Raw genomic sequence first — 7,130 nt, 5'->3', positions numbered from 1 at the left:
AAACATATTTCATCCAGTTTTTCTCAGTCTTACCCCCACCCCGATGCCAGCCTCATTCTACAACAGTGGCACCATATAGCATTTGTCCCTTTGTGACTATTATCTGTGTGTGTGTGTGTGTGTGTGTGTGTGTGTACCATCAAATCAGATTTGACTGGTACAGGAGGAGATTGTCCCTCCTTCCCCGGCAGTGCGTCTGGTGGATTTGAACCGTGAGCCTCTGGGATTGCAGTGCAGCTTCTTGCCACTAGGCCACCTGTTTTCTTAATATCCTTTTATCTAAGTATTTATTTTTATAAGCATAATTACATGTCTATCGCATATAATTAAGACTTTCAATTCATGTTTTCAACCCTTTTGAATAAGTCTGTAGGAATTTTAGCCAATAATAGTCACAAAATTTTGACAGTCTTTCTTCTTAATTGTAAACATTTTGGGCTTGGTTACTACTTTCACTTATTGATTATTAATCAAAGATAGGGAGATGACACCAATTTTCCCAGCTGGTGATGACACAGTCCATGGGGAGATTTGCTGCTAACCTATGCTTTGTGTCTCCACAATTCAAATGCATCACATGACCCAAGGGAGAAAGGTGAACAATCTCCAGGAAACTGAGATACGGACAGGTTGAGAAATGTGTCTAAGACCAGACAGCTAATGATTTTAGGCCACTTACAATTTAAAATGCATCTCTCAGTTTGTCAAAACTGTGGTGGCTTACCTGTGGAAGTGATGTTGGAAGCTCATCACGGTCATTCATGGCTTTACACAGCTTGCAGAACTTAGACAGACTAGGATGATCTGATGATTTACTTTAGAAAATTATCTAATGAAAACCCTATGTATTAAGATTCAATATTGTCTGATGCAGTGCTGAGAAACCTCCCCCTCTAGTAGTCTGGTAGCCTAATGATAAGAAGCTGTGCTGCAAGCCCAAAGATTTGTGTTTCAAATAGACCAGCTGCTCTGTGGGAGAAAATGAGTAGTCTCTTTCTATGTGATTTGCTGCCTCTGAAAACTCACGGGAGGGTCAGCTATGGTTTTGGTTCCGACTGGATGACACATAACAACAACAACAACAACAGGTTGGAATATGTTCAAAATACATAGTGGCCACACAATGGATTCCACACTACAGAGATCAAGAAGGTAACATAGTACCAGGCAACATTTTGTCCCCTTGTACATAGATTTCCATGAGTCAGAAATAATTCAAAGGCAATTAACAACAACAAAAAACCTAGTACCATTATTTGCCCTCGTCACCACAAAGCATAAGAGTTTCATTTTAATGTAACGAGGCAAATTTTTTTTAAAAAATACAAAATTTTGTAACTTATTTACTAAAGCTTCAATATCAAAGAAGGACACTTACTAAGCTTTAAAAGAGAAAAATATTATTATCTATAGTCCAACTATATTAAAGTAACTCATATCTACACCTTAATCTGCATTGTGCAGATGACACAACCTTGCTTGATGAAACTGAGGAGGACCTGAAGCACTTGCTACAGAAGATCAAGGACTGTAGACTTCATTATGGATTAAAGCTCAACATTACAAAGATAAAGATTCTCACCACTGGGCCTATTGGCAGCATCATGATAAACGATGACAGGATTGAGATTGTTAACAGCTTCAGTTTGCTTGGCTCCACAATCAACACTCTTAGTACAAGCACCTAGGAAATCAAAAGATGAATTGCAATGGGAAAGTCTACTGTCATGAACATCAGGGACATCTTCAGAGTACTGAAGAGCAACAATGTCAGTCTGGAAACTAACGTGTACCTGACCCAGGCCATGGTCTTCATTATTAAATGCTATGCATCAGACAGCTCAACAATGGCAAGTGATGATAAAAGAAGAATTGATGCCTTTGATCTGTGGTACCGCAGAAGAGTATTGAATATACCACGGCTAGGAGAACAAATAGGTTCATACTGGAGAGAGTGAAGCTGGGCTGCTCCTTGGAGGCAAGGATTCTGAAGCTTCATCTGACATACTTTGGGCATGTTGCAAGGAGGGACCAGTCCTTTGAGAGGGACATCATGCTTGGGAGCATGAAGGGACAGTGCAAGAGAGGAAGACCCTTGATGAGATGTGTTGATTCAGTGACTGGGGTAATGATGGTAGATGTGTCAGAGACAATGAGATGGGCACAGGATAGAGCAGGATTCTGGAGAGTTGTACAAAGGGTCGCTATAAGGCACAAGCTACTTGGAGGCACATAACAACAATATGACAATCTTTATTAAAACTCTTCAATTTGGAAATGTTTTCTTTTATATGAAATGGTAAACTCCACAAGCTATTCATTGAATATTTTATTTCGATAACACTGTGTGGAGAACAGATTTTTTTGTTTTGTAATTTTTGCAATCTGTTACTCATTTTCTTTTACAAGGCTCTAAAAATGCCAAGAACTTCGTGTGCTTTGTTTTGTAGACTAGTGTATTATAAGGTCAGAATATAAATTTAAAGGCTATTTAAAAGTATATGGAATATTTTAGATGCTTGATAAAACTCAGAAACAGGAACCAGGTGTCAAACTATAGATCTTTCCCTATATTTAAAAACATGTGCACTTTAGTTGCCAGGCAGTTAAATTGCTCAATTTTAATTCACTGAATTATAATTAGTTCTAATTCACTGAATTAGAACTTGAAATGACAGATTATCAAGAAAGTCAATTTACAGTCTCTTGTTTAGGAGGTTGTCTTTATTAAGGAATACTCGAAGGTAGTACTAGTGTCTGTATGGCATGATGTGGCCCTGAACCTCAATTTAGTCACATAATTAAATTGTCAAGTAGATTCATTAAGCTGCTTTTTGAGCAAGAGGCTGACAGTAAACATGATGGGAATGGGAGAAGTTTAATTATTGGTCTTATTAAAATAATTATGTCATATTTGTACTTTAAGAAGTGTTTTTCATCTGATGCCACAATTTTTAATCTTAATAGATCTGTGAAGTAGTTAGGAAGCTGATATGATCTGCATTTACTGAAAAGGAAAATTAAGTTGGGAAGAAATTAAATGACTTAATTAAAGACAAACAGGTATTTGAAATGAGAAGTAAAACAAAAACCTTATACCTTCTACTTTCTTTCTAGTGCCTTCCAACTGACTACCTATTTTAAAGAAGGTAATTGTTGACTTTTCAAAATTTTCAAATAAGACATTTTACTTGCTCTGGTGGACTAGTAAGAAACTATGCTCCAATCCTAAAGACTCAAGGTTCAAATCCACCAATTGCTCTGCAGGAGGAAGATGGTAAGTCTCCTTTCCTGTGATTAATCTGCCTCTAATAAACTGCAGGTGGGTCAGCCATGAGTCGGTTCTGACTCAACAGCACACAACAACCTTTATGTTCCTTGAATCCACAATCAACACCTATGGAAGTAGTAGTCAAGAAATCAAGTAATGAGTAAATCCGTTGCCAAAGATTTCTCTAAAATGCTAAGGAACAGGGACATCACTTCAAAGACTAAGGTGTGCCTACCCAACCCATACTACATTTCTTTGCTTTGTATATATATGGAAGTTGGATAATGAATAAGGAAAACCAAAGAAAAATTAATGTATTTGAATGGTGCTGTTAGCTAAGGATATCGAATACACTATGAACTGTAAAAAGAACAAAAAAAATCTGTCTTGGAAGAAATGACATCAATATGCTCCTTAGAAGCAAGGATGGTGAATTTTTATTCACATACTGTAAGCATGTTATCAGGATGGACAAGCCTCTAGAGAAGAACATCATGTTTGAAAAAGTGGAGGATCAGTGAAAAGATGGATTGAACCTCTCCAGAAGGCATTTTGGCATTTCTCCTGAAAGCTGAACATTCCATATGACCCAGATATACCACTGCTTGGAATATACCCTGAGAAAATGAGAACTGAGGCACAAATGGAGACTTAGACATGGATGTTCATATTGTTATTCACCATCACAAGAACATGAAAATAGCCTGAAGTCCAACAACTATAGAATGAATTGAAAAACTATGGTACATTCACACAATGAAATACTACCCAGAGCACAGGAACAATGATTTTGTAAATCACTACCTAATTTGGGAGAGACTGGAGAGTACTATGTTCAGTGAACAATCTCAGTCCCCAAAGGACAAATATTACATAAAACCATTATTGTAGAATTAGTATGAGGAACCAAGGGGGCTGGGAGGGAAGCAAAGGGGACAGGATGGACTGAGGTAGGAATTTAATCATAGAGTCCCACAATTTGATGAGTGGAGGGAGGGTCATTGAAGGAAATGGGAAAAATCCATTTTGAAAAACAATATATAAGAACTTTGTAAATAAACCAGTACTTAAAAAAAAGTGGATTGACAAAATGACTTAAACAATGGGCTTAGCACAGCATAGATTATGAGGGTGGCCCAAGGTTTCATCCTGTTGTAAATGAAGTCATAGAGAAAAGTCAACTCTACGGCAAAAAAAAACCCAACAATATACCACCTCTTAAATGGTAAATAATTTAAACTAGAATTTAGCCAATCTATAGTAGATCAAAATGCTAAAGCTTATCTGTGTTGTAGACATACTTTGGGAAAAAATGAATTTTACACACACACACGTTTCTTCTTTTCCTCTTCCTCCTTCTCCTTTTTCTTCTTCTTCTCTTTCTCTCTCCCTCTCTCCCTCGTCAAGCGCTGTCAAGTGGAGTACAACTTATAACAACCCTATGAACGAAAGATCTGAACCCTGTCCTGTCCTGTGCCATCCTCACACTTCCTGACATGCAAAAGCCCATTGCAGAAGTCACCATGTCAATCCACCTGGTTGAGGGTTTTCCTCTCCTATGCCAACCCTCCGTCCTTCCCAGCATCATGTCCCTCTCCCATGAATAACCCCTCTTACCAACATGCCTTTAAGATACGAAGTAAAGTCTCATCATTCTTCCCTCCAAAGAGCATTCTGGCCACACCCGCTCCAAGACATCTGTTTGTTCTCTTGGCCATCTATGGGTTGTTCAGTACTCTTCTCCAGCACTACAGCTTAAAAGTGTCAATTATTTTTCTGTCATTCTTATTCATTGTCTAGGTCTCAGATGCATAGCTAGTAATCGGAAAGAGTCTGGCCTGGATAAGATGCACCTTAGTCCTCAAACTGACATCACTACTCCTCAATAATTTGGAGAGATTCCTAACTGAAGATTTCCCCAGTGCAATGTGTCTCCTTATTTCCTCAATGCATGTGCCAAGGGTTTACTGTAGATCCAAGCAAGATGAAGCTGTGGACAGTTTCAATCTCTTCTCCAACCATCATGACACTGCCTATTGGTCCAGTGGTAAGGATCTTTGTTTTCTTGATATTGAGATTCAATCCATACCGAAGGCTACATTCCTTGATATTCTCCAAAAAGTGCTTCAAGCTCTCCTCACTTTTAGCACATAAGGTTGTGTCATTTGCATAACACAGGTTTGATAAGTCTCCCTCCAATCCTGATGCCATATTCCTCTTCACAGAGTCCAGTTTCTTGAATAATTTGCTCAGCATATTGACTGAATAGGTATGGAGAGAGAATCCAACCCTGGCACACACCCTTTCCAATTTCAAACTATGTATAGTGCTCCCTTGCTCCATTCACACCACGGTTTCCAGATCCAGGTATAGATAGGTTCCACATGAGCACAGTCAAGTTCTCTGGGATTCCCATTCTTCTCAGTGTCAGCCACAACTTCTCATGATCCACACAAACACCTGTGCATAGTCAATAAAGCACAAATAGACATTTTTCTGGCATTCCTTGCTTTCAGCCAGGATCTTTCTGAATCAGCAATGATATCCCTGGTGCCATGGCGTATTCTAAATCCTGCTTAAATTTCTGGTAGTTCCTTAACTGAGTACTGTTCTAGCCATTTTAAAAATAATCTTTAGCAGTATTTTGTTTGCATGTAGTATCAATGATATTTTTTTATAATTTCTATGTTCAGTTGGATCACCTCTTTTGGGAAGGGAAATTAATATGGACCTCTTCCAATCCATTGTTCAAACAGCCACCCTCCAAATTTCCTGGCATAGACTGGTGCATACATTCAAAGCTGCATCTGTTAATTGAAACAAGTCAATTGGTATCTCATCGATTCCTGGGGCCTTATTTTTTGTCAATGCCTTCAATGCAGCTTCTACTTCCTCCTTCATTACCATTGGCTCCTATTCATGTGGTACTTACTGAAATTTTTCAGTGTCAATCAATTCTTTCTGATATAGTGACTCTGTGTAGTCACTCTATCTTCTTTTAATACTTTCTGGGTCATTCAATATATTGCCCATGGCATTTTTCAGTATTGCGACATGAAGCTTAAAATTGTTTTTCAGTTCTTTCAGCTTGAGAAATGCAGAGTGAATTCTTCCCTTTTTCTTCTCCAGTTCCAGCTCTCTGCACATTCCATTGTAATACCTTGCTTTGTCCTCCTGAGCTGCCCTTTGAAGTCTTCTGCTCAGCTCTTTCAGTTTGACATGTTTTCCTTTTATAATTGGCTTCTGGATGCTCCAGTGCAATCTTCAGAGTCACTTCTGACATCAATTTTTATTTTTTTTCCTTTCTCCTCTGTTTTTGTAATGACCTTTTGCTTTCTTCAAATAACATTCCTAAAAGAGATTTAATTATTATTAATTTAGGGGGAGCAAGGAGATTGTTGTAGCTATTAAGTGCTGCCAAGTCGAGGATGACTCATAGCAACCCTCTGAACAATATCTGAACTTTGCCCTGTGTCTTTCTCACTGTCATTGTTCTCGTCCTGTGTCATTCTGTCTTCTTCATGCTCAAACCCATTGTTGTAGTCACTGTGTTAATCCAGTTCCTGGAGGATCTTCCTCTCTTTCACTGACCCTCCACCTTTCCCAGCATGATGTCTTTTTCCAAGTCCTGGCCCCTCCTGACAAAATACCCAAAGTCTGTGAGACAGGGTTTCACCATTTTGCTTCTAAGGAGAACTCTGCCATTCCTTCAAGACAGACTATTCATTTGTCTGTCCATGGGATATTCGATACTCTTTCCCAACACCACGATTCAAACGCATTGATCCTTTGTTGGTCAGTTTAATTTCTTTCTTCTTGGATTTTACAAAAAGTAATGTGATAGTATCATGACTTGAAA

Source organism: Elephantulus edwardii, unplaced genomic scaffold (assembly GCF_000299155.1).
Source record: "Elephantulus edwardii isolate Elephantulus edwardi_28Jun2011 unplaced genomic scaffold, EleEdw1.0 scaffold00034, whole genome shotgun sequence".
Taxonomy (NCBI): domain Eukaryota; kingdom Metazoa; phylum Chordata; class Mammalia; order Macroscelidea; family Macroscelididae; genus Elephantulus; species Elephantulus edwardii.
This window is presented reverse-complemented; position numbering follows the sequence as displayed.